Source organism: Galleria mellonella, unplaced genomic scaffold (assembly GCF_026898425.1).
Source record: "Galleria mellonella isolate WM207_F2 unplaced genomic scaffold, CSIRO_AGI_GalMel_v1 utg40, whole genome shotgun sequence".
Lineage (NCBI taxonomy): Eukaryota > Metazoa > Arthropoda > Insecta > Lepidoptera > Pyralidae > Galleria > Galleria mellonella.
The window spans coordinates 2,207,961-2,235,728 of NW_026442094.1; positions in this window are offsets into that span (position 1 = coordinate 2,207,961).

The window sequence follows — 27,768 nt, forward strand, 5'->3', positions numbered from 1 at the left end:
AGACACAGGGAACCTGTGTCGCAAGACGTCAAAATTTCTACACAACAATATTGTTAATTTTCTTATTCGTTGAGTTTTCGTAGATTATTTGCAAAGACAAGAGTCGTGGTAGTTTCGGACATGGTAAAATCAATTATTTAAGAAAACCGATTTTGATAAAATTTATATGAAACCGATTTAAAAGTATATATAAGTATATAAACGTAGTTATGAAGTAACAAATATAAAATAGAATACCACTTAATTGAGAACCTCCTTTTTTTTAAGTAAATTGATATGTACTAATTATTGCTAGGAAAAGTAAAAGTAGGAAATAGAAATACACTCGTTAGGTGAATCCTAAATATCATCCGACGAATGCTGAGTTCCATTTTCTGAAGGTATATAAGGTATTTTCTGATATATATATATATATACTAGCTGACCCCGCAAACGTTGTTTTGCCATATTCATTATTTCTAGAATATAGTTTTTCTAGTTCAATCAAAAATAGCTAACACTATAAATGTGTTAGGATGTAATTATAATTCAAAGAGGAATGAAGCATTGCAGGCAATTAAAGTATACTTATTTAAGTTAATAGATTATTCAAAATAACAAATACATATTAAATTACAATTTTTGATAGTTATCTATACATCGATAGTAGTCTTTTTTTTATATTTCTATTTATAATTATGGCAATTAAAAAATAAACAAATATTAATCTCTCAGCGCAATGGAGTGTACAATTTTTCGAATCTTTTTTAGCTGAATTATACTATTTCCTTAAAATCATTCCTGTATTACAATAAGCAAAAGAAAAAAGATATATAAAAATCGGTCAAACCGTTTTTGTTTTAGCTTGTCTAACGAACAGCAATTGATTTTTATGTATATAAATATTTTTATATGGTGAGGCTGATAAGCAATACAGTATTTGCTTTTATGTAATTCTACAACGCCCCAGCATTAAGTTTCAACGTATCCGATTTATGTATTAATGTATTAAATATATGTGGTAACGGATTAAATGCATTATGTATTTTGTTTTTAAATGTAACTTTATATAAATAAAACATCTGTATATATGTACTCATTCTTAATTATATAATCTTTTACAATTGTTTTGATTCAACCAATGTTATCTGTTCAAAATTTTATAAATTTTTTCTTTCTTCAAAAATCTGTGGGTAAATCACACACTGCTATTTTTTCGGTTATTTTATGTATTATATTCGTATAAGGCATATAAAAACTGTATAATCATATACATATTACAGAAAAAAACAGCGCGTTAATGATTGATAATAATGTAAGTATAACAACTCAACCAGATAATTAAGGATATTAAAAAAAATATCAGCTAGTGATTTTCAAATTATACGCTTACCATTGAATAGCATTTTATATTAATTTTTATATTTTGAGTACATTACATTTTACATAGCAAATTATTGATATAAAAAATTTAAGCATAATACAATTTAATATTTATATAAGAATAAAGACCGTTCTCTATGGCAGTCTATGGGGGAGGCTTATGTCCAGCAGTGAACGAATAACAGCTGAAATTATGATGATGATAAGAAAAAAGAGAAAAACACACGTAATATTAAATTTCATCCTCATTTGATACAACGTTATAATATCATCTTAATCTCATCACGCTCGAACTTTTTGCTGTTGAATATTCAACAAAGAAATATTATGATTCTTCCATTATAATGTCTATACAAATTAGCCTAAATGCCTACAAACGCTCACTTGTATGCTTAATTTGTAATGTAGATAATTAAATATACAGTTGTGTGCTATTTTAGTACAAATCCATTTAACGAGACCTGCGTGTTGAGGTTTCTGCACAAAACTGATTGCGTAAAAGGGTCAGAGTCGTCGTGTACGTACTGTTTATTTATTAACCTGCCAGACGGCCTGATGAGACTGTGGTAACTGTCACTGAGACAGAAATGGCACCGTGGACGTCACAGTTTATACTGTAACGCTGTCAGCTTACAAGTTACCGCGATAAGACTGCGAATATTTATTAAACTTGTCTGTTATTACGTAGGATAATTTAGCAGATACACTCATTTACATATCGGTACATATATTTTTTGTGTGTCATTCTAAAACACCAGTTTGTGATGAGAACAACATATTAATTATGAATGGTGAAGAAAGCTGACGAAGAGATCTTCAAAAATTTTATAATTCATGAAATATGATAAAACATTTTGCTAGCTTGGACTTTGGGATACATAGAGAGAGGGCCAAAAAATAGAATAATTTGGAATTATGATACTAGTAAATTGGAAAGACGAAGTGCTCAAAGAAGTGTGTGTACGTTAACATCCAACATTAACTGTCTAGCAAAAGATCATAGCAGACACCAAGATCCAAGTCAAGTCACTTTCTCTCACGCACAACCATTCTTTGGAATCAACTTCCAGCAGCAGTATTTCCGAACCAATATGACAACATAACCTTCAAGAAAAGAGTATATTCCTTTTTAAAAGGCCGGCAGCACACCTGCAATGCCGCTGGTGTTGTAGGTGATCATGGGCGACGGTAGTCACTTACCATCAGGTGAGCCGCATGCTCGTTTGCCCCCTGCGTTGTAAAAAAAAGTCATTAAGCTGGTATAATGTACAGATTATATGCGATTTCTTATGATACAATTACACCAAACGAATAAAGGCCATAGAGCTGGAACAGTATTTATTGAATGTATACATGCTAGAATCTTACATTCTTCTTCTTTTACTACATTCCTTAATGATATTGTAGAATGTTCTAATAAAGTAACATTATAATTTAATTTGACCAGTACCGGCCTTAGTAGAGTAACAATATTCAAAAGAGGTACCGAGATTTAAAGAGAGGCAAGAGATGCCATAAGATTAATGAACGATGGCGTCAAATTTCACTTCGGAATGAACAGGGCGGATTTCTAATTTTTCGTCTTTGTTGTTGTAGGAATACGTGTTTTTTTTATAGATGGTAATGGAATGGTAACCCCGTATGCGCTATAGGTATAAGCTGGCGGAGAACTAATGAGAGATGAAAGGAGAGAATAAAATCAAGTCAGTTGACTCATTGTGACAAGAATTAACCACGGTAATTTCCAGGGGGGGGGACATTTCAAGGATTACCTGCCAGGGCATATTGCTAGCAATAATGAGGAGGCGTTAGGTGGCGCTTTCAATATTTTAGTCAAAGACACCTCAATAAAAGGTAGCGACTTCGATTCGATATTTTTTCTTCGTCATGGGGGACATTCGATAAAGCATGCGAGATAAACTTCCGTGGTTTTTAATTTGAATTATATTTATTGAAAATCATACAAACTGACACCTCTCCTGATTTACGAGTATGAAGTATTAATAGTACAAGGAAAATCACACATAATGCAGTGCTGCTTATAGGGATCCTCATACAATGTCTAAAAGGAAAGATGTTAAGCTCATTGTACCAGTACCGCCTGAGCATATAATCTTTATTATTAAGGTTATTACTATGAAAATGAGTTTGTTTGTTTGTTACTATTTAGTACCGTAACAGCCAAACCAATCTTCATGAAATCATAGTATTTGAGCTGGAGATGGATATAGGCTATTTTTCATGTCGTTCAAGTTATATATCTCAGTTACACTGACAGAGTCACTGCTTAAAACAAGTATTAAATTTCCAAGCGATTTCCAAGGAAAAGAGATTGTCAATTCAACTACATCTTCTGTTTATATGTGTATACTACGTGACATCTTTGCCATTTGTAATCCAGTTTTAATGTTATTATTTTTAAACGAAAAGGGTTTTATTCCTACGTTCGCGTTGGCCTTGTTTTAATTTTGGTAAGTTTGAAGTCTGTGGTTTTTTTGTGTATAATCTTACGGTTACGACTTAATATTACTAGTTCAGGATTATTATTAGTTCAGGATGACATTCAACTCTCTCAATTCAATTTTCTGTGTCTATTCGGCGAAACGTAAGGAGATTAGTTCGTCTAGATCACGCATGTGGGAATTCCAAATCATTATCATTTATCATTCACGGCGACATGACATGATAACTGTTTCAGTACTCCATCGAACATTATAGTATTAGGCTTAGTATCTTATACGGAATTTGAGTATTTTCTGGTGATCGATGATAATTATACTATAGGGAAATTACCAGTCTCTCGTAGGTACTATGTCAATATGTAAATATCCGTAGAAGTTACTTTAAATAGATTTTATTATTTAACTAGATTTTTGTCCGCTACTTTGTACACGTGGATTTCATAAGTCAGAAAAAAATCAAGGAAATAGGCAACTTCTAGGCAACGTATCTTGATTAAACATACTCCAGATTTTAAGATAGATATTCAGAAATACAAGTGTCAAAGCCGTAAACCAATTTGCTACACTAGTTTTTACATGATGTCAGAACAAACATGCAGACAAAATTTCTAAAAAATATTATTTTTTCTTAAATATCCCCTATGTATAGATATTGTTTAATTAAATGTTATGATAGTAGTAAGATTGTAAAAATACATTGTAAATAAAATCAAATAATGTTACTATCTAATGTTCAAAGTAATACCTACAGGGCTACCTCTCTACCTGTATCCATAGATAAATCGAAATCTCAAACCTCGCCTGTTTATTACATATACATAAATATCTTCCCTACATTCACTGTATATTTTTAATGTTTGTTTTTTTTAAATTTGTAAAAATTACCTTAAACGTAATACGCAACTTTTATGATAGAGCCACATTTTACTGGTTTTTTATTCATCGAATTTAATATATATACCACTTACTATCAGATGGATCATTGGATAACTGCCGGAATACTTAGGGGATGAATTCATAGCTAAGAAACGAAACATTAACAAAAGTTCTGCTATGCTCTGCAACAAACGTTCTATTATATCACAAAGCTCTCTCTAGTGACGACAGCAGTTTTATGTATTTTATAATTTTCTTTTTAATTGAACAATAAATATATTATTTAATAATAAAGACATCATAAGCAGCCTGTGTTAATTATATTATGAGAAGCACATTTTTTTCCTATTTCGACTCATGTTGCTATGGAGGAATTATGATTCACTGATGGAATAAAATCATAAAATATATTATATTTTAAAAAAAATTATATAAAATACTACGTTTTGTAGAAACAATTAAAGAAAGGGAAATGGATATTTCTTTATTATATTTTCATATTTTAATCAATTTTCATCCGTGCAAAGCCGAAGCGGGACTCTAGTTTGCCCATAATTTTTAATTATTCGCTCAATTTAAATCCTAACCGAGCGGCGCTCGAGCTACTCATTCGAATATATTTAAGTGACACACCAAACTGGCATAAGTACATCGCGTTGATAAATTTAACGACAACATGTATCTCTTTGAGCTGTGATATCATTTTATTGCTTCAGGACGCAATATGTTACGCTTTATTTACTGCGGACTATAAATTTACTTTTATGACTGTCTTATTTTCACAAGAAAAGGTAGAAGGACCTCACTGGTAGCATCGGAATTTCCCTTTTATTCGTTACAGTCGTCGCCGTCAATAAACATTTTTATTGGTGTTTTGCGACGATGGACGGACGTTTTTTCTCGTCAAAAATTTCCTAAATCGATGACTGAAAGAAAGCTACTTACGGGTAATAGATTACCATGCAGTAAAGGAGTGGTTAAACTTTTTAATAAAAAAGGTTAACAAAGGTATTCTAATTGTTATTGGGTTTAATATTAACTTATGTTGTTTAAGTTATGATGGAGTAAGAATACACACTATTCTATCTTTAAGAAATTGGAACCTTTTTACCCTTAATACGTAAGAACAAAACACACAAATACAAAACACAAAATAAAAACCCCATACTACGCTGCCTGACCAATGTTATAAATTCTTTGTACCTCTTTTGAGAAACCAGTGCAAGTGCAGTGGGACGTCAAAAGAATGTTAAAAACGTTTCAACTAGGTTACCTAAATAATCGTGTTAGTTTTCATCTTCTATAAATCATAAATCCTAGGGGAAGGCATTGTTAGTAATACGGACTATAAGTTCCATTGCTAGCAATATACCCTGTCAGACCAAACTCTACGTGTACTACCACGACAACGATCGAGCTGAATTCTGAGTATATTCATCACGATGGGCTAACTGACCTGCGTTTTAATTCTCATCTATCATCTCTCACTGGTGTTTCGCCAGCATATACTGTTAGAGCAGGCGGGGTTACCATTCCATAATCATAGATTAAATTTTTTACATTGGAACTTGAAAATTTTGTAATAATAACTAAGCTCTACAAAATACCCACTACTTATAACAACACATGTGCATTATTTTCAAAAGCCAAGATAAGTACAATATGTATCAACAGCTATTCACATCAAAGTTGTCTGTTGACACTTCTGAACTTCCCATAATTAAAGCTGCGTGGGGAAGTTTAATCGATTTAACTTACAAGTTACTAGTATCGATTAAGGTTATACACACAACTAAAAACATTGCGACTGTTTTTTGTTTTTTTTTTTATACGAATAAATAAATTAAGAAATCCTAAAATCGGCTGTATTTTTTGCGCGTATGAATATCACATGATGCAATCGAGAACGTTAACTGTCTTTTAAGTATATTTTGCGGGGAAAACTGGGTCAAACATGTGGTCGAAAGCCAACAAAATATTTTCAGCTCTCCATACTAATTTGGCAGCTGGACATAACGTACTTGTAAAAAAGAACTTAAAATTTCTTCAGAATAAACTTAATGTAGGTACACTTCCTTAAAACAACGAAGGACGAAATAATTATTCAAATTTTGCTTTCGTTTCGTATTTTAGCTAACTGGTAATCGTAAGACCAACATTAAATTGTAAATCTTACTAAACTTGATCTGCAAAAGACTTTAATTATCGAATTATGTTTACAACCGACTTCAAAAAGAACGATGTTTTCAATTCAATGTATTTTTTATTTTTATTATCTCATAACTCCGTCAGTTCTAAACTGACTTGGAGAATTCTTCTATTTCTGAAAGGATATACTTACAACAGAAATTTTAAGAAAATCGATTCAGTAGTTAAGATTTTAGATCATGCTAACTGGTTTTATCATAATTGAAAACAGTTTTTTTGTTTTTATTGGGCATCATCATTAATTCTCATTGAAAAAAAATATAGGTAAAGAAAATTTAACACCACTGTCAATGGGAATCTTTGCTATATCAACTTAAAAGATTATTTACATAAATTTTCCATACCAATGTACTACTACATTATCATAATATATTCAACTGATAATTTAAATGAGAAAAGTTTAAACTTGAAATTACCGGGACTCATAAGAAATTGAGTAATGAAGCGATTGATTTGAAGCCAAGTTTTATTCAATCAACGAGCGGTGGAAAGGAAATAAGAAATTATGGTTGTGCCACATTTCATTTTGTGACGTTACATCCCACAAATAATTATTTTACAACTACTTTTTATAACGAATAAAGTTTTAAATAGTCATATCACTTGAGTACCTGCATTGTCAACTTAAAAATAAAACAATGAAGCTACACAGTTTTAAAATCTCCTGTATGATTCTGTTTTCCTAGTACTTTATCTGGCGTTTGGAACGTATATAATTAAACCATTTGATTTTCATTTTTAAAGCTTCTAAATTTTACTATTAAAAATTTCATAATTTTCCTTTCCATTCTCGACAAAAATACACGATTTTCTTACATTTAAAACATATTTTTTAAATGTTGATTAGATTCCCTTCACTTCTAATCCTTCTACTATTAACCTTCCTCTGTAACTCAAATATTAACTTTCGAAAAACAAATGAACAATTTTGCGGATATATCGTACCAGTCTATCGATTATTTATTATACATGAGAACCTTAGATCCTCGTCTGGGCTTTCAATTCTCTTGTAAGCATGCTCGACTAGTAACTGGCTCAAAAGAACAGCTTACTTATTTATATAAATAAATATCGAATGTATGTAAGTGCCTCACCTCAGAATGGCTACATCTAATTGGCTAATTCTTTTTTATTATATTTGTAATTATAAGAACAGTATTTATATGAAAAAATCGTACAAATTTGGCCTATAAGCTGCAAATGAAAAAAATAGGAGTGAGTAGGATAGAAGGCAGTGGAAATAGAATCGACAGATTCAGTGTTCAGAGTTCAGAGTTCTTACATTATTTTAGAATCTTGTTCTCTTTATTAGTATATCCAGAGCGGCAGTTACACTAAAATAAAGTACTTATTATATAATAGTAAGTAGGTAGGTAATTTTATAATGTTCAATGTACTAATACAGTGCATATTCAACTTCATTTATTTACATTTTTCATCTTATATCACATATGCAATAATACTTTAACTTTATTTAATTTTTTTTATTAAAATATTTTTATTATCTAATATAATATGTCAAAGTATGAATAAAATGTAAATATGTCTATTTTCCTATTTAAAAAATTACAATTAATTTGTATTAGTTTGTGTATAAACAGTAGCAGTAGAGTCATGTGGGGTAAACGTACGCGGCGAAAAAGTGTCCGCAGTGAACATTCTGCGAACCCCATGGATGACAGCAGGTCGAGACCTATCGCGTTTAGTTAGCACTTGACCACCAAGCGAGAGTACTACGTCACAGGTTTGCTGCACAATGCTGTAGAAACTTACACAGCAGTATTGCTTTTGCACGGATTTGTTATTTTTTTCTTTAAAATTAATTTGCATAGTTACTGAAGCAATGTTATTAGTCTGATTGTATAATAAAGTGACTGAGAACAGAAGTTATTCAATATTTTGTGTGTATCTATTTATTTTGTCTAAGGTAAGTCATACTTCGAAATTTTATTATTTTTATTTGCTTTAATGGGATGGGGTAAGTGTCCAGGGGTAAGTGTCCGCATTAATTAAAATGCATATACTTACCCAGTCATATTTGTTTGCCTTCTAGTTGACAAAATTGTTTCCGGAGAACGTGGTCAAACTATAACCGTAGTTTGTTGTGTTAATGCAAATGGAAATTATGTGCCGCCTGCATTTATTTTGCCTCGAAAAAGAATGAAGGGTGAACTTATGGACGGAGCTCCGGCTGGTAAATTGGCATGACATCTGATTCCGGAATCACCAACGCGGACTTATATTTTCAGTGGCTGGTACACTTCAAGGGATGCACTTCACCAATACTGATTATTGACGATCATTCAAGCCATATTAGCTTGCAAGCTACTCTGTATTGCAGAGAGAATAACATCGTTGTACTTACATTGCCACCTCACAGTAGTCACAATATACAACCCTTGGATAGAACCATTTACAGTCCTCTAAAAAATCAGTACGCACTTGAAGCTGATAAATGGATGGCACAGCATCCTGGTAGATCTATTAATCAATACCAAGTAACTTCTATTTTCGACAGAGCGTTTAAAAAAATTGCTACTGTAGGTAACGCAGCTTGAGCATTCAGGATGACTGGAATATATCCTTTTTTTTTACAACACAGGGGGCAAACGAGCATGCGAGCCGCATGCTCTTTTGCCCCCTGTGGTAAGTGAGTACCGCCGCCCATGATCATCCACAACACCAGCGGCATTGCAGGTATGCTGCCGGCCTTTTAAAAAGGAATATACTCTTTTCTTGAAGATTATGTTGTCGTATCGGTTCGGAAATACTGCTGCTGGAAGTTGATTCCAAAGAATGGTTGTGCGTGGAAGAAGATATATTTACAGAAGCAGAATTTGCACCATCTGCAGTTACTGATATGTGTAATCTATCTGCTGATGCTATAGCTCGAAATATACCTTCTTTGAACTCTATAAGCACAGTAGACGTTTAAGGGATACAAAGCCATAAAGTTATATCTGTTACCTTGATGGCACGACGCCTGTACAAGTTACGAAGAGGGTATATTTACATGTGATTTTTGTGCAATAGCAAATTAAGTTTACGTGCGTACACTTAACCGAAGGTGTGCGGATACTTTCCCGCCGATGCGGGTAAAAACCCGCGTTTCCCTTGTTCATTAAATGATTAAATAAAACTAATAGTTATTGTTAGAATTGAAATTTTATGTTTTGTTTTTCTTCTCAAATGTTTTTAACGTTAAAATAAAAGTTTTTTTCCATTCAATTATCAAAATCTTTTATTCTGGAAGCAATTAACTAAAAAATGCGTACGTTTACCCCACATGACTCTAACAGTCGTGTATCTCGCAGTTTTTGTATAATGTGTGTAGAGTGTGTTACGACCTAACTTCGTGACTACACATACATTAATGACATTAGGTGCTGAAATACCCTGCTATAATGTACTGCAATAGAATGAGATAAATTATTAGACACAATAAATTATATTAGATTTTACATAAAAATGTTGTAGCTTACTTATGTGAATTAGTAAAAAAAATTACATATGTTAAAGTAAATTCTAATAAATAATTATTCTAATAAGTAAGTAAATTATAATTCTAGATTAGGTAGAATACCCATACATGTACTAAATTTTATTCAAATCTGATTAGCCGTTTGTATGTGACCGAGTAATATCCATTAAAATATCAAAATATGCCTATTTAAGGATGGAGAGGGCCCACCCCAGAATTGTCTGGTGTCTATCCCAGGATTAGAAGCGGAGCTTTTAGCTGTAAGCAAAGATCTCTAAATATACATTAGATATATATTTAATAAACTGATTACATATATTTTACTAATTCATTTCAGTAACATCATAATCTTTAAATATTGGTACATTAAAAAGTTGGTAAATTTTATTTTATCTCTTTTGTTATTGTTTATTAAACTGAACGAAATAAAAACTGAAATATTGAGTGTGGAAATATTTTAGCAATATACTAGGCATTTATCTCATAAAATCAGTTGATCGTAAAGCAATGAAAACATTTGCATTTTATTGAAATACACTGGAATTTGCATAGCAAAAGGAATAGATCATCTGTAAAATAAACATGCCTTAGTATAATTAAACGTCTATGTAGTTTGTTATTTAGTTGTTGATAAACCAATATGCTGCATATAGGATTATGAAATGACTATTGGTGTCTTTATAATTTATCGTAGTATGGCACGGTACGCTACGATTTTATCGTAAAGTTATAGCCAATATAAGTAATTACATATTACATAAGCTTCGAAAAACTAATAAAAAAGTTCGACAACAACAAAAACAATAATATACCGTAGTACATACATATATACAAGCACGATAGATAGATACTCTTTGTTTCCTCCAAAAGATTACAATAGTAAACTTATTATAAATATAAATAATTACAGGAAATAATCACAATGAGAAAACAATGGGCGATCACACTTACATACACACACACACGCACTCAGATACGCACACACATCTGCAAACGCACACACATACGCAGCCGCACATACACAATCATTCGCGCACGCGCATACGCGCACACGCGCACGCACAGGGTTAAATTCACCACTATATATATATATATATATATATATATATATATATATATATATGTTCTCCTTTGATGGTTCCATATTAAATTGTGAAAATGTAAACTATAGTTTTTATTTGCGAAGCAAAGTCTATAGTTTTTTTTTTAAACACAGGGGGAAAACGGGCAAATCCGCACTTACCATCAGGTAAGCTGTATGCTCTTTTGCCCTCTGTGTTACAAAAGAAGACTATAGACTTTGAAGAAAAATATTAGTTTATTACGTTATAATGTTGGTCTTTTTTGGTCTTCATATATCTTTTTTAGTATATATTATTTAAGTAAGATAAAAAAATAACAAAAGTATTACCTACATGCTAATAATGACCTAATAGTGTTAAAACAATAAGTATCAATATGTATTAAGTTATTGATACTTTAAACGGGAAAACTTCAAAAGACAATTTAGCTTTGAAGGTTGTTTAAATTTATAATGACCATACATTGCAAACAAAATTATTTATTATTTTCTGATACATTTAGCACACAATATTAGCATAATAAAATTATCGAATAAATTTGAAACATTAGGCTTAAATAAAAAGGTTGCGTATCTTATAATCTTCGGCTTACGAGTATAATGAAGGCCTACTAGCCCACTAGAAAGATATTTTCTGTATTGATTCGGATTTTTTATTTTTTTAAACTAATAAATAAGATAAAACAAAATGTCTGGAATATTCCATACAAATTCATATTGAGCTTTGGAGACATTGTCTGAACATGAAAGTTACCTGATCACGTTTTTTGGAATGTTTGTGAGATTCTCTTAAAAGAATTTTATGAAATTTAGTGCCTAAACATTCCTGAAATAAAAGGCAATATTATTCGTAATAATAAGAATATTTTGCCATAGTTTTTTAAGTCTTTTACCAGAAATATGAATTCCAATTGTGATGGAATAAATAAAATATCCGTATTCTTTAAAATTCAAGTATTTTTTTTTTATTATTATAATATCAGCCGTTAACTGTCCACTGCTGAACATAGGGCTTCCCCATGTGGGGAATTTTACCAGTAGTTGCCACGCTTGGCATGTTTTAAGAGGGACGCTGCTGCCCTTCCCACGACTTTTCTTTCGAAATTCTGTTTTAATATAGTGTAATACTCCCAATATTAATTTTCAAAATCATAAATTTGTCAATGGGCATCTATAATAGATTAGGTAGTTTTTGGAATTTATTTAGTTATGAATATCTTTTTTTTTATTTTTATTATCTAAATATATATTTATCTAAACATACATTAAATTAAATTCATTAGAAATATTAAAATTCTTTAAAAGCCCAAAGCTCGGTCTTGACTAATGTACGATATCAATTACCTAATTCCTGACATCAAATAGTTATTAAGAATATATATTATACCTCAACAAACTAGATATTCAATTTGTAGGTTAAGTTTGTACGCGAATACAATAATTAGACAACGATAAACAATATTGCTTATAATTAACCATCATAACTTAACTTTTGATAACAAGCTGAGTGTTACAGCGTCTCCCAAGTACTTCCTGAATAAACAGCCCATTAATCATGAATCCCTCCCTTAGGGAAGTCGGTAGGGGGAAACAAAAGTAATGTTGCTCTTATTATATCGTGAAACTGTATTTTTTGTAGTATTATAGAAATGCTGAGTTAAAGAAAAAAACAGCTAAAAAAAGTATTGAATACAGGTGGACAGAGTTAAGAAAGATATGAGTAATAATACATGGTGTAAAATCTCATCAATAGAAGGGATTATTTATAGTAAGGGTAATAATCTCATTGTCAGGAATACACCCATTCGATCTTCAGTCCCCCCTCCCCCAAATATTGGTTGGTGATTATTTATTTATTTATTTACATTATAATATCATTGTGACATACCATAACCATCAAGTGCACAACAAAAATATTTTACCTTTATCGCTAAGCTCAATGCGTGATATCATTCAACCAATACCTACGGGCGATACATAGTGTAGTGAAACTCGTATAGCTAAAATGCAAATGAATATGTATGCTAAAATATACAATGGAAATAATTTATTCTGTGCAGTGAAATCAATATTTACTATTAAACGAGAATAGAACTTTGTTAATCCATTTCATTGTGCATAGTGAATATGTCATTACGTTAATGGTATTATATGGTGTAGCCAGAGAACTTCAGAGGATTTGTGTTTAAAAATAAGTAATCTACGTAGTGAGAACACGCCTTGATTAGTTGATATTATTAATAGTTATTTCAATTAATCCTAATGGTTTTTTAAATAAAAAAAAAACAAATAAAATATAAGGTATTTTGTTATTTTGAGATATTTTAAATACGTTTTCATATTATGTGTAAAATTGAAATCGTTGCAAAATTGAGTGCATCATTACCCAGACATCACTACCCTGTCAAAAGCCGGAACAGGCAATTGACGTACGTGTAGCTTTATGGCATTTTGTTATATCTATATTATGTTTTACCTATATATATGTTTTTCATAGGAAAGGAAGATTATAAGTAATCATAATCTCTATTGCTATTGATTCAAGTCGACATCCACGCGACCTCCCTGGAATTCACCGTGGTTTTTATCCAGTAAACTGACCACAATGGGCCAATTGATCTAGATTCATCTTTAACGTTTGATCCTCCACTAATACATTTTTATATATTTGGCATATTAGCATATTAATGCATTTTCATCCATTAAAAAAATCATGTTCTATTTTTGGACATTGTATAAAATTGCTTAATAATGCCAGTTGTAACAAAATCGACGAAGAAGCCACAAAGGAAAAAGTAAAAACCCTTGTAAATATATTTTTTTCTCATCAAGAAGTTAACATTTTATTAACGAGATGTTAACACCGTTATAAACTAAAGTAATCAGAAAGTCGGAGGTAAACTCGCTTCCTGCGTTAGATTCAAATAATACTCGTCATACCTTTAATGTTCTTTTATAACAATACTTGTAGAATAGGCTACTTTTAACAGCGGATCCACTTTATACAAGCCACTTATTTATAGACACTAAGCAATTGCAACTTTATAAACATTTATTTATAATTTACTTTATATATTAGAAAACATATTTTTTTTGTTTTCAAATGGAGGTGTAGAATATTACTTAAATTCATCGCATCGGTGATAGATAATGGTCTTTTAAAAAATGAAGAATTTAGAAAAGTTTGTAAATAAGTGTAAGTAATGGAGATTAACAGCCTCATTGCTAGCCATGTCTAGCCACTCCTGTATACCATCGTAGCGAATTTTGCACAATGTGACCCATTGAGTAATGACCTTGTCCTCACCTTATCATCCCCCAATAATGTCCTACTGTTTTAAATCATTAGCAGTTTCCCTCAGTGATCCCCACGTATATTCACAGTAGTAGTATTTTATGTGTTAAATTAGAATATAACCTACACTTGTACCAAATTTTATTCAAATCTTTTTAGCCTTTTAAGTGCGTTTGAACGTACAAACATCTAAACATTTTTACAAACTTTCCCATTAGAATACTAAGACTAGCATAGGTATATAAACATAAACCTATCTATTCACTCTACATCCATTAAAAAATACTTTATAAAAGTTTAAGAGTACCTATTTAGGATTATATCTGTAAGTATAGTTTTTTTTTATTGTTTATATACATAGATATTGTAGGTAGATAATTTGGGAGATACCCATAGCCGAACGTCCTTTAATGACAGCGAAGCGTACTTAATACTAACCGCTCATTGAGCACAGTGAAAACCATTGCGCCTAACGGAAATCGATAACAGAAAAAGCCCAACAGTCATTACTAAATTCTCGCCAATTGGCGAGCTTATTCTTTTTCGTTTTGAACATTTCGTATTTTATTATTTAATTAAATGTGTCCGGGACTTTTGTCATATTTATGTAGGAGTTAGTATGTCACGTAATTAAACAAAAATAATTAGAAATAGCAAGACTCATGAAATGTTACTTCAAAAATCCTTTTTACTTATAAGTACTATAATATTATGTAATAGAACTCAATGAAAACAAATCGAAAATTCAATCAATTAATTTATTTTTATAAATTTAATTCGTTATCAACAGATAGTTCGATCAATTATTTGTTTATTTACATTTTCATTTAGTTCTATGTAAAAAACTGTAGGTAATTATATGCATGTGTACGATAGATAGATTCTAATGATGATGATGATAAAATGTATTTGATAGCTAATATCAAACGTATAGTTTGTAGATATCAATTTAATTAATATAAAATAACCTAGGTACGCGTTAAACTACAAAAGTTAATTGCGCAGTTTAGAGATACTACGAGTATGTCCAAAAAGTCATTGGCTCTTTTCGATTCTCTAAAAAATTAACACAATTAATCCTCAAATAAAAAAAAAACACTTTTTTATGACATTAATCATAAACATTTTTATTGGATAGATATTTCTGAATAAGGTTTTTTTTTTCTTATTATTTTCGCAGTCACAGATAATCTTACTAGGAGTAGTAGTGAGATTAGTACCCACATTACACATTGGTTATATGATATTTTTTATAATTGAAAACTGAAAGCCGCATTTAAATTTCAAGTACACTTATTTTTCAAAAGTTTATGAAAGAAAGAAAAAAGACTGCGTACGAATTGGTGCAATAATAAAAAATAATAAAGTGAATGAAACTCTAGTAATCTAAATTTTCATTCTAACAGCTCTCTTGAACTTCTCACACCACTTCACAAATTTGGCTTTATGTCAGACTCTTTCACCATCCAAGCTTCACGACTCTGGAATACACTGCCTGAAGATATACAAGAACTTGAGAACTTCCAAATAAATTGCATGCTCACCTTATAAACTCATTACAAAATTAGTTAATCGTCATCTTTTATGTTTTTTTATATTTTATATATATATATATATATATGTATATGTATATATATATGTATGTATGTATGTATATGTATTACTTATTGTGTAGGTATACATTAATAGTTTTTATTTTTTGTACCTATTCCAATAATTAAGTACCGCTTTCGTTCGATTCACTCTTCATCCCAAAGGTAGACTCGAAGAAAATGCTACTAGCATAAAGTCCGCCTTTTGTACTTTATTTAACTGAACTTATATGGAGGTAGATGTTTATTATACAATTTTAAATTATTTAATTAAGAAGTAGTTCGTCGTAAAGAAAATTAGATTTTATCAGGTAATAGTATAAATTGGTATTGTCTAGCTAGGTAACTAAAATGTAACTTTTTAGAATTTAGTGTTTATATTTCTTGAATTAGTTTATTATTTCCTTGAAATCGGAGAAACTAGTAAACAAGTCTCCATAAAGATATCAATCAACAGCTTTGTTTATTTATAATCACAATAACTTCAGAAGTAGGCTTTCAATGTTATTCGACCGTCAACTGTTTTATTTCCGAACTCGACCATAATGTACTATTTCCAAAAGCTACGTCTAATTAGCATATTTTACGTTCATTGTATTTGAGTCGAGCAATATTGATTATGTGAAATGAACGAGATTAAAATGAAGCATTGGTGTGAATTTAGTTCAATTTAGATTTGAAACTCGATTTAGTAGTGAAGTTCAAACAAGATTTAAATATAAGAACAGCTTTGCTTTAGATTTTTATAAGAAATTAGTTAATGTAATAGAAATTGTAAATTTATTTTTGTTCTTTACATATTTCACATCTATATATATATATATATATATATATATATATATATATATATATATATAATATAATATAAATTATCAAACGTCACTTAACTCTGTAATATATTTTCTATTATAATATATATTAGATTTATATTAGGGAGTCTATACTTTTCACAATTCGTTATATTATCTTTAGGCAGTAACAAATATTGACGTTTACAGTCATTCTCATTAGGTACCTACCTACCTAACTAGAACAGTTGAAAATATATGAAAATGAAAAGAAACAGAAATAATGAATCATTTTTAAGTCTTTATTCTTGTAAACCCTGAGCAAACTGCTCGTTCAGAATTCGTAAAAAGATTTCGTTAATACCCTTCATGAACCTTTTTGCTCACGAAAATACAGGCAGTTTGAATTCGCGGTTCTTGTGCTACTAAAATAGTGATGTGCCAAGTTACGCTAACTCGGACACCTACTGACTCCAACTCCAATAGACACACAAATACTCGAATACTCAATATACAAAATTCAAATACAGATTTTGAGTGGCTAACTCCACTTGTCCCTACCAACTTTCCCCCTTAAAGTTTTATGAAAAAAAAAATTATTTTTTGTCTTTTAATTGCTTAAAATTAATAAATGATTTAACATTTATTAATAATTATAACTAGGCTTAAAAATACTTGCAAAATACTCGATACAGTGAAGTATGCGAATAGTCAAACAAATACTCGAATATTTCTACTCCTCATTCAAATGTATTTACTCCATAGATGATGTTTATTTAAAATTGTAGAATTCGAGTCAGGATTCTACACTATTTTTCATGAGTACCATAATCGATACTCGAATACCAAGGTCGACTCAACTCATCACTATACTGAAGTGAAGGTCACGCACAAAGACGTAACTCGCAAATACGACCTAATTAGTCCCAAGAGGTTACATGCGGTAGATTCTTCGACCAAAAGGGTTCGAAACCCTAACTGCTCCTAAGAGACCGATCTCATTATTATATTTTTAGAATTAATAATATATTAAGTAATAATAGCATTATATTTTATGAATAAATTAAAATAAATGACGTTTACATTTTAAACGGTTTTGAAAAGGAAGAAGAGGACTTGACCTTTGTCAATTTGCAATTTATTTTGATAAATAATTTTTAATTCAATAATTTTTTTTTTTTGTATTTTCAAGAGAAAATCTTATTTTAATTTTATAAAATCAAATATACTTTATAATATAAAGAAAATTAACAGGAATAGATATCATTTATACTATATAGATAGATATAATAATTTATGAATAATCTTATTTCTATACCGGAATTGAAAATTGTATATAATACAAAATTAAGTTATACCTAAATGGGAACCTAAATGGTTGAATTTAATTTATTAATATTTAGGTAATTAAAAAATTTATTTGGAATTTGTTTCAGTAAATAATATAATAGTTAATAAAAATAATATAAGATATTTGTAAATTATATTTAAAAATAAAATCATTATAAGTATGTTTTTATCAAAGTTACGAACAAAACGTAAGCGCTCTGTTACTAATGTCAACACCGTCTAAGTTACATAAAATTCCACATTTCTTCTCGCAACAAAATCCATTAAAATAACGAACTGCAGCGAGATAACATTAAAGAGTGTTAGAAAAAGAAGAAGATAATGTGATTTTCTACATTTGTAGTGGACATTTTATTGTCGCTTTTATATATTGCCTTTTTTAAAAATTGTACACGAAATTTCATTTTAGTTAAACTTTACTTTTTAGTTTAACAACCCATTATTTCTTGCAATTCTAATTTATACTCAATACATCACTTGTTTTAAGATTACTTCCTCAGATTTCATTACCCTACTTATATAATAAACGTGAAAATTTCTAAATGTGTTCATATATTTGTTCGTCCATCATGCTTAAATATAGACTTAAGGAATTAAAATAAAATTTAGTAAAGGGCCGGTTTTATTCTCAAATTAACACATACATATAATAATTTTATATACTGAATTATGACTGTATACTGACTTTATATGAAGATGGAAAAACCTCGAGATATAGTTAAAAAAATTATAATGAATTGACATATCGTGTATTATCTGAGGAAAGAGAAAGAATCTATACATCTTTTAAAAGGAGTTAATGATAATTAAAAGATAATATTTATTCTTAATTTAGCATACTTAATAAATGGTTAATGCGAAAAGGTACAAAAGTATTTACACACGACTGTTCCCACCACAAAATTTTCCAGTAAATAAATACGTGTTTCTGCACTCGAGGAAATCCATTCGAGATAGTTGAAGCGTGAGTTGCAATAAAGTGCTAGGGGCTGAAAACAGCAGAGTTATAAAATTTGCTCTATATTACAGATGTATATTTTTTATTTATTCACTTACGTCTTATTAAAATATGAAGTGCTAATTTAGGCAAATTTAGTTTAACGTCTAATTCTCTGACTATCAAATTAATTCGAATTTTACATGTACGTAAACTGTATACTTTGTTATGTCTATGGAACTATTCATGTCTCAGACAACCATTTTCTATCGCGTTAACCATCAGTTTGTTTACATAAAAAAGATATTATGTAACATATAAACAAATAATATAATAAGTTTAAGCTTCTTCCTTTTAAAGTCGATTAAAAAGCTAATCTAAATTGATTTTATGAAACCCTCATCATCACCATCCTAACTCATCATCAGCCATTAACTGTCCACTGCAGAACATAGCCTCCTATAGCCTTAAAATGGCCTCCCCCATAAAAGGGGGTCTGCCAATAGTTGTCACGCTTGGCAAACGGATTGGCAACCGCAGTCAGACTTAGGAGATGTTTTTAAGGGGCGCTATTGCCCATCCTTCGACTATTATGAGATTATGAAAAAGATATAGTTTAAAATAGTCATTAAAATTAGCGGAATTACTTGTGTATACATGTTTTAAGATACTATATAACTGTTATAACGACTTCAATGAAATTTTGTATTGCATTATTAAATTGTGCCTACGCATGCATTTTACCTACTTTAGTACGTACATAATTTTATTAGCAATAAACCATTGTACGAGCAGCACTCAACCCGAGCTTTAAGAGTTTTATTTACCAAAAACCCTCAGTAAGCAACAAAAGGCATTATCACGAAATTATGAGAGTAATTACTCTCTACATTTTTTTTTTTTATTAAAATAATCTAAATGTAGGTATTTCATTATGAGAATACTCCTAATTACTGTCTTCATTATTTGGTCCTTCGAGCCACATATGTATAAAGAGGACAAGATGAAATCTCAGTCTCAGTAAAACTTGGAAATATTAACAAATGAATATTTAATAAATTACATTCTATTCTTAATACTCACTATAAGGTTCTGACAGGTGGCGGCATGATGGGTCGGGTCGTTGAGTTCCCTAAAATATGGTTGAGCGCAATGATGGCCGATTCATTCGTCGTACTCGTGAACAGATGCTGCTTGTAATACTAGTCTGGTTATGTTTGCTTGTTTATTTTAAATTTAATAATACGTATAAATAGAACTTGACTCTAAATACAGCCACAAAGTCCGAGCAAATGTATAATTGTGTTGTATATAATAATTTGAAAAAAGTAAATACTGAAGGTTTTTCTATGCAGATAACATCCCGAGCCCAGTTGTACAACCACTTAAAATTGACGATTTAAAAAAGCTTGTAAACTAATCTATTTGAATAAAGATTATTTTTATTTTATTCTATTGAAACTAATTTATTCTTTTAGATATTCTGTAAATATATTACACATCAATATATTTACAGAATTCCTAATAATATTACGTAATAGTAATATCTCAGAAGTCAGAGAAAAGTTTCATTTGACGAAATAGAAAAATATAATCCAACTAACAAGCGACTCCCAGACGCTCGAGTGCTCTTCTTGTAAGAGTATTAGTCAGTACTCTCTGTTCGCAGACACAAGATATCTCTATTTTAAAAGTTCATTTCGGCATTTAAAGCTTAAACTAGCATATATTATTGTATTCGCATTATAATTTGCACTATTAATACAATTAAATCAACTAGGGTTACTGACCGTTAGTAAGTGTATGTTTCACTTTGAGTATCAAAACAGCATCGAAGGGCTTTCTATTTGCTTTCATTAAGCAATAGCTTGAGAGAGACATATTACAATAATGCATTTTATTTACATACTTTTTCTAACCGACTTAATCAAGGAGAATATTCTCAGTTCGCCAGTTTAGTGCAGAAAAATGTGACGAAAAAAAAAATACAACTAACGAGCGACGTTGGGACGCTCAAGTACTCTTTTAAGAGTGTATTATTCTTCACTCGGAAAGTCATGCTATTTACTACACTTTAGTACTTTAGTTTCACATTTATAGCCTAAGCTAACGTACGTATTTTCATAATGGCGTTACTATTTACAATTACACTGTAGTCAACTGCGGTAACAATTCGCAGTTGATATGTGAATGCATCGCTTTAAGTTCCAAACAGCTTTGATGGACTATCCATTTTCTTTGATTAAGCAAAGGCTTTAGAGAGACATTATAGTGTCACATTTCGTTTACCTACTTTTTTAAGCGACTTGGTAAGGAGAATATTCTCAATCGTCTGTTTTCGAGGGAGGGCGGAAGGAGGGAAGGGATTGTTGATAATGCGAATGCTTATTGCTAACAATATACCTTAACAGGTCGACCTCCGTGTGGTCCCCCCTGGAAATCATCGTGCTGAATTCCAAGTGTTTTCATCATGATGGGCTAACTGACCTGCCTTTTTATTCTCACATTTCATCCCTCACTGGTGCCCCGCCAGCGTATATCGTTAGCGCTAGCAGGATTACCATTCCATTATCATCCATAGAAAAAAAAATAGATAGATAGATACTCTTTATTGTTTCCTCCAAAAGATTACAATAGTAAACTCATTATAAATATAAACAATTACAAGAAATAATCACAATGAGAAAACAATGGGCGACCTTATCGCTAAGAGCGATCTCTTCTTTGGATGGAGAGGAGTAATTATAAACAAAAATCGTCTGTTTTCACTCCTTTACACAATTTTAAATCGATTTAAACCTATTCCTACATAAACCTTGTTTGATTAACGTTCAAAACTTTTCATTCATACGTTATTCAGATTTTAAACGACAAAGATTATAAGTCTAATATTTTATATTCAATATTTATAAAATGTTATAAATATTAAAATAAAAATGTCAGAGTGAGAAGCCTTTTTTATTTTAATTAAATAATGTTAAAGCACAATATTTTGATTATACAGAGCCCCAAATTTCATTACATATTATATAAAATATATAAACAACGCAGAGAGGATTTGTTAATAAGAATTCTAAAGTACTCGCTAAGAGGAAATTTACTTCTCACCCGTGCATCTCGGCGGATATTAAACGACAAAATTACAAATCTACTAAAGTACAGTAATACAAACTGCGTTTAACTTCATCTGAAATTTGTATTATACGTCATTACTTAGCATAAAACAAAATCGCTGTCTGCGACTGTGTGTTTTTCGCTTTCTTATAAACTAGGGTATTTTAATAAGGGCTTAATTGTGTTTTTTTTTTTACAGAATGTTTACATGTCCTAATTAAACTTTCATATAAGCAGATATTGCAATATTTAGTAACGAATTACACTATCATCTCAGTGCTAAACTTTAAAAAATATATCCAAATAGTAGTTGGTACTATGATTATAATAAAATACAATTATATAAAGATCATGCATCTATATGCATTTAGTCGTAAAAAGTTTTATACACTGCTGTAGAGTGGAATTGCAACCGATCATTTTGTTAAAGAAACACTGGGGTGGTGGAAAAGCTATTTGGAAATGGAATATCAGTGAGCTTAGGTCAGCAACCTCCAGACTTCGTGAGCAACTGTTCAAGATTTTGTAATGCAGTGCAACGACCTTCTGATTACAGTAAGTTCGTGGATTAGATATTAAATAAACTGCATCTACCTAACTTTTATATAGTCTTAAATTATGACAAGATTTACATCACCATATCCAAAATTAGTGCAAAGTTGTACAGATAGAGAATACATATCTATTTCATTTTTAAGTTGTTTATTTAAAATTCACGGCTATATTTATAACAAAAACAACTTTAATGTAATTGGGCATGCTGATTCACGAAAGCAAATCTTTTTAATCAAAAATCAACACTATAACGGTATAAGTTTCGTAAAAATATTCTGCAACATAAATACGATATGGAAACGAAAACATTATGTAAACAGACTGATTATAAACGAGCAACAGACTGATTTTAAAAAAGTTACAGTTAATTAAGTTTCTTATCGGATCTTCTAAGATGAAATTGCTTCCTGAACTGAAACTGGTATTCGTATTAGTGACAAAAATATCATACTTACATGAAAATGAACTTCAAAAAAAAAATATCAAAATTAATTGGGAACCTCCTTCTTCAAGCTACTTCAAAAAGATTAAGGTTTTAATTCTCAAGCAACCTAGAACCGATATGGAAATAAAATAATCTTATGGATTGCAAAAAGTATGCACGTCGAATTACAATTAGAGATAATTAATATTGCATATACAATGCAATATCTTCTCCAATTCTATTATTTACTTTGAAGATGTTGCACCTGCCAGTTAAAATTTTTTTGTTTCAGAAGAAATCTTTTCACTTTAATCAACAAAATCTAACCACAAACTTCAAAATTACAAGTTACAACTATTAGTTCGTAATACCTACCAGCAGAACAAAAGGTCCATGTAAGATAAAGAATTTACCAGATAAATGGTTAGAAATAGGCACAAAAACTTTTATGCTGGCTACTTACAACAGTATTCGCGCAGATTAATATTATAAATGAGCGTAGTGACTTTCTTGCGAAAGGAGGTGAACTTATCGCCCTAACCCGCTTAGATTCAGTTGGTATTTACCGTGTTAATTAGCTAAATGTTTTTATGTTGCTAACGAAATAAGTATTCACTGTATTAACTTAATGGTTATCCAAGAGTTTATTTATATAAAAGGAATATTGTACGCGTATTTAAAACGAACGTTTAAAATTCTTTATCTAGTTCAATATCGTTTTAGATTGATAATATGATTGAAAAAATACTGTCATTAATTATAACTTGGTAGCTTTTTATTTATTTTTTTCTTTTTAATCAATAAAAAATTTATGATAGCCATTTTATCCATTCATAATTTTAATTTTTTTTTTTTGTTGTAAACTTAACTTTGATTTTAAAAAAGCAACAATTGTGTTTTTTGGCCATTCTTCTCAACTGAAATTGCATTCCGAATTGGCGGTAGTTTCATAAAAAAATACTAATCTAATCAAATATGCTTATTATTAAGTTTACTTAAATAAAAAATATTTATTATTATTATTTATGAAAAGCTATAAAAAAAGATCAGAGATAAAGTTTATTTTATCATACAAAATAAGAACTAATCTCTTTTCTACAATTTTGTACAAGCTCAGATAACTTTTTCTAAGATATGAATATATCGAAAAATTTAAAAAAAATATGCAGCAATGAACAAATGGAACAATAGACGTCGGATTCGTAAGATCACAGAATGAAGACTAAAAACTGATAGATATACAGCCAGAAATAACCCTCGCACTGGACTAATAAAATCACAAATACAGTGGAAGCGAACTCGGGGCTAACATTGAAAAAGCTATGAAAATAATTATACTCAACAGTGGGTAAATCTATTTGAGAAACAAAATAAGATATAGTGACTATTTTCAGTAACTACTACGATGTAACATTATTTCGTTGACTGCAAATAAAAAAATTATGTAATCAGTAATCGTAATTAATATTAAAAAGGTAACAAACCAACAATCAATGCAGCTCTTATTCTTCTAACACTATGCGATAAAAAAAAAAAAAACATTTATCAATACCATTACAAAAGACTGCACTGTAAGGACCCAACTACGAACTAATTAATTAAAGCCCCTATATACCATGTGTATCATAACAGTATGACGTGCAGTTAGCAAAAACATACAAAATTATGTCCGAGCTTTCTGAAATGTTATGAGCTCTGCAGATGTTTATCATGCTGACTCATATCAGGACCCGATAGGGAGGGAAATCACGATAAAAAAAGTAATATGAAAAGTGGATATTTTTTGTTGAACTCGAGAGTTGAATGTATTTTCGAGATTATGGTAATTTTTTTAACTTATATACTTGTAAATTAGAAATATTTTTTATTTCATATAAACAGAGATATTTGATTTTGTTCTATTTTAAATCGTTTATTTATTTATTTATTCTTTATTGCACAATAAAATTTGTATAAATTTATTACATTTAAATTATTATGGATAAGATATAACTTTTGTCTTAATTCAAATAAAAAACTACTTTCGTCACTAGTTTGGTAACATTTTATTATCATTTATGTTTAAATGCTAATATTAAGTAATGTTAAAGTCAAAGTAAACGTTGATGCCATCGTCGAATGGAATCTCATGTCTATAAATTGCCTAATGCCCGGTTCTTTGCATTTTTGTCCGCCAATGGAAAAATAAAGCATAATATAAAAGATAATAAGAAACCTGAATATATTGAGACCTTCACTTTATGGTTTATATACTGTGATATGGAGATCGCAATAGAATAGCGGACATAAAATGAAAACAAGGTTTTATTTATTCCGAATGCAAAATATCGGTTATGAAATTCTTTTCATAGAAGTCTGTTCCATTACTTAAGTAAAACTTTTACAATTGTGGCAAAGTATCACTCTTGATTGTTGAAAGTTTTTATTTTATTGTCTGAGTAAAAAGATCACCGAAGATTCTAAAGTATTAGAGGAATGCTTTTATGTAAACTAATTCGATCTAGATTCAAAAGTAATTCGAATTTTTATGTTTACAGATTATTTACAATCACAGTATTCAGCATTTGATAATAAAAGAAGATTCACTTTCATCTAAATAAATTCCAATCTTGCTTTAGAAAAGTATAAGTTCGTAAATTTTCTTTAGCTACTTCAGTGAAATATACATGTTTTTTTTTTTATTCTATTTTTTTTTACTTTACACTTAGATATTCTTTATTGTTTCCTCCAAAATATTACAATAGTAAATTTATTTATTTATTTTATTTATTTATTCATTACTACAAATATGTGTACATGGCGGACTTAATGCTAAAAGCATTCTCTCCCAGTCAACCATAGGGAAGTGTCAGAATACTCGAATACGGTACTACTTATTATTGATATACATACATACTAAAATTACATATATAAACGAATAAATATATATGAATAACAAATATACTTACACATATATGATATACTATATTATACACGAATTTGGGAATAATTTAAAGCACTTACTGCTCGGATAAAAATAAAAAGTGAGCGTGAACGCTTTTTTTTAACGGTTTAGTCGGTAGTCTTATTATAGATATAAACAATTACAACAAATAATCACAATGTGAAAACAATGGGCGACCTAATCACTAAAAGCGATTTTTTCTAGGCAACTTTTGGATGGAGAGGAGTAATTATAAACAGTTTGATCGAAGGCATGATGAAAATTCTATTATTTCTAAATGTAGAGATGCAATACATGTAATAATGTTAATATATATCCCTAACTCTAATATACCTATAATGTTACATGTACTCATAAACAAGCTGAGTAACTATCGACAATCAATTAAATTCATAGCAAATCACCAAAAAAAGCAAATTGTATTGTATAATTTCTTTATACTGGGTTATATATCTGTATCAACACTAGCGAACCTCAACAATGTCAGCTAGTACTAAAATTTGATACAATTATATATGTTCTGCGACAATATATAGGTGATAAATGGCCACAGGAATTCGTGAATTATGCATGATAAAATCGTTATACTGGACTTGTATAATTTGACGAAAACTATATCCTGATGTGGTGTCGAAAGTTTAATGGTGAAGCACAGAAGCTTATTTTTTATAAATATTGTCATACAGACTTGTTTATTTAGTTTAGTTTAACTAAATACCACTCGTCTAGACCCTCGGATTTACTTACATTACTTGCATATTCAACTATTATTCATTGTCTCGCCAAGCTTAAGCCTCTATACCAACCCTTTCCCTATCCTAGTCTCCCATTAAGCCGCCCTTCTCATTATTGTACTAAATAATTTGTCACGAACCGTAACAGATTAATTAAAATTAGTAGTATTAGGTATAGACCTTGCTTTTATAACTTAATCGTAAGAGTAACGCAATTCCGTATATATATGTTACATACTAAAATGATATAGGTAATCGATAATATTTTGTTGTTTTTTTACTATAAAAGAATGTATTGAGAGTTTGTTTCTAATTGAACAATGTAGAATCATTATTATGTAAACATATATCCAAAAAAAGTAATAATTAATTACATAAATATAATACGAACTGTTATTCTTATATGATGATATACTAAGTAGGTAGGTATAATCAATGTTATACCTGAATTTGATGTTTTAAATACCACTACGGGCTGAGACTTAATATTTTAAGCACACTACAAAATAAATTAACCTAATAATAGTAATATGTTAAGAAAGGACCTCTCCTCATCGTATATTTC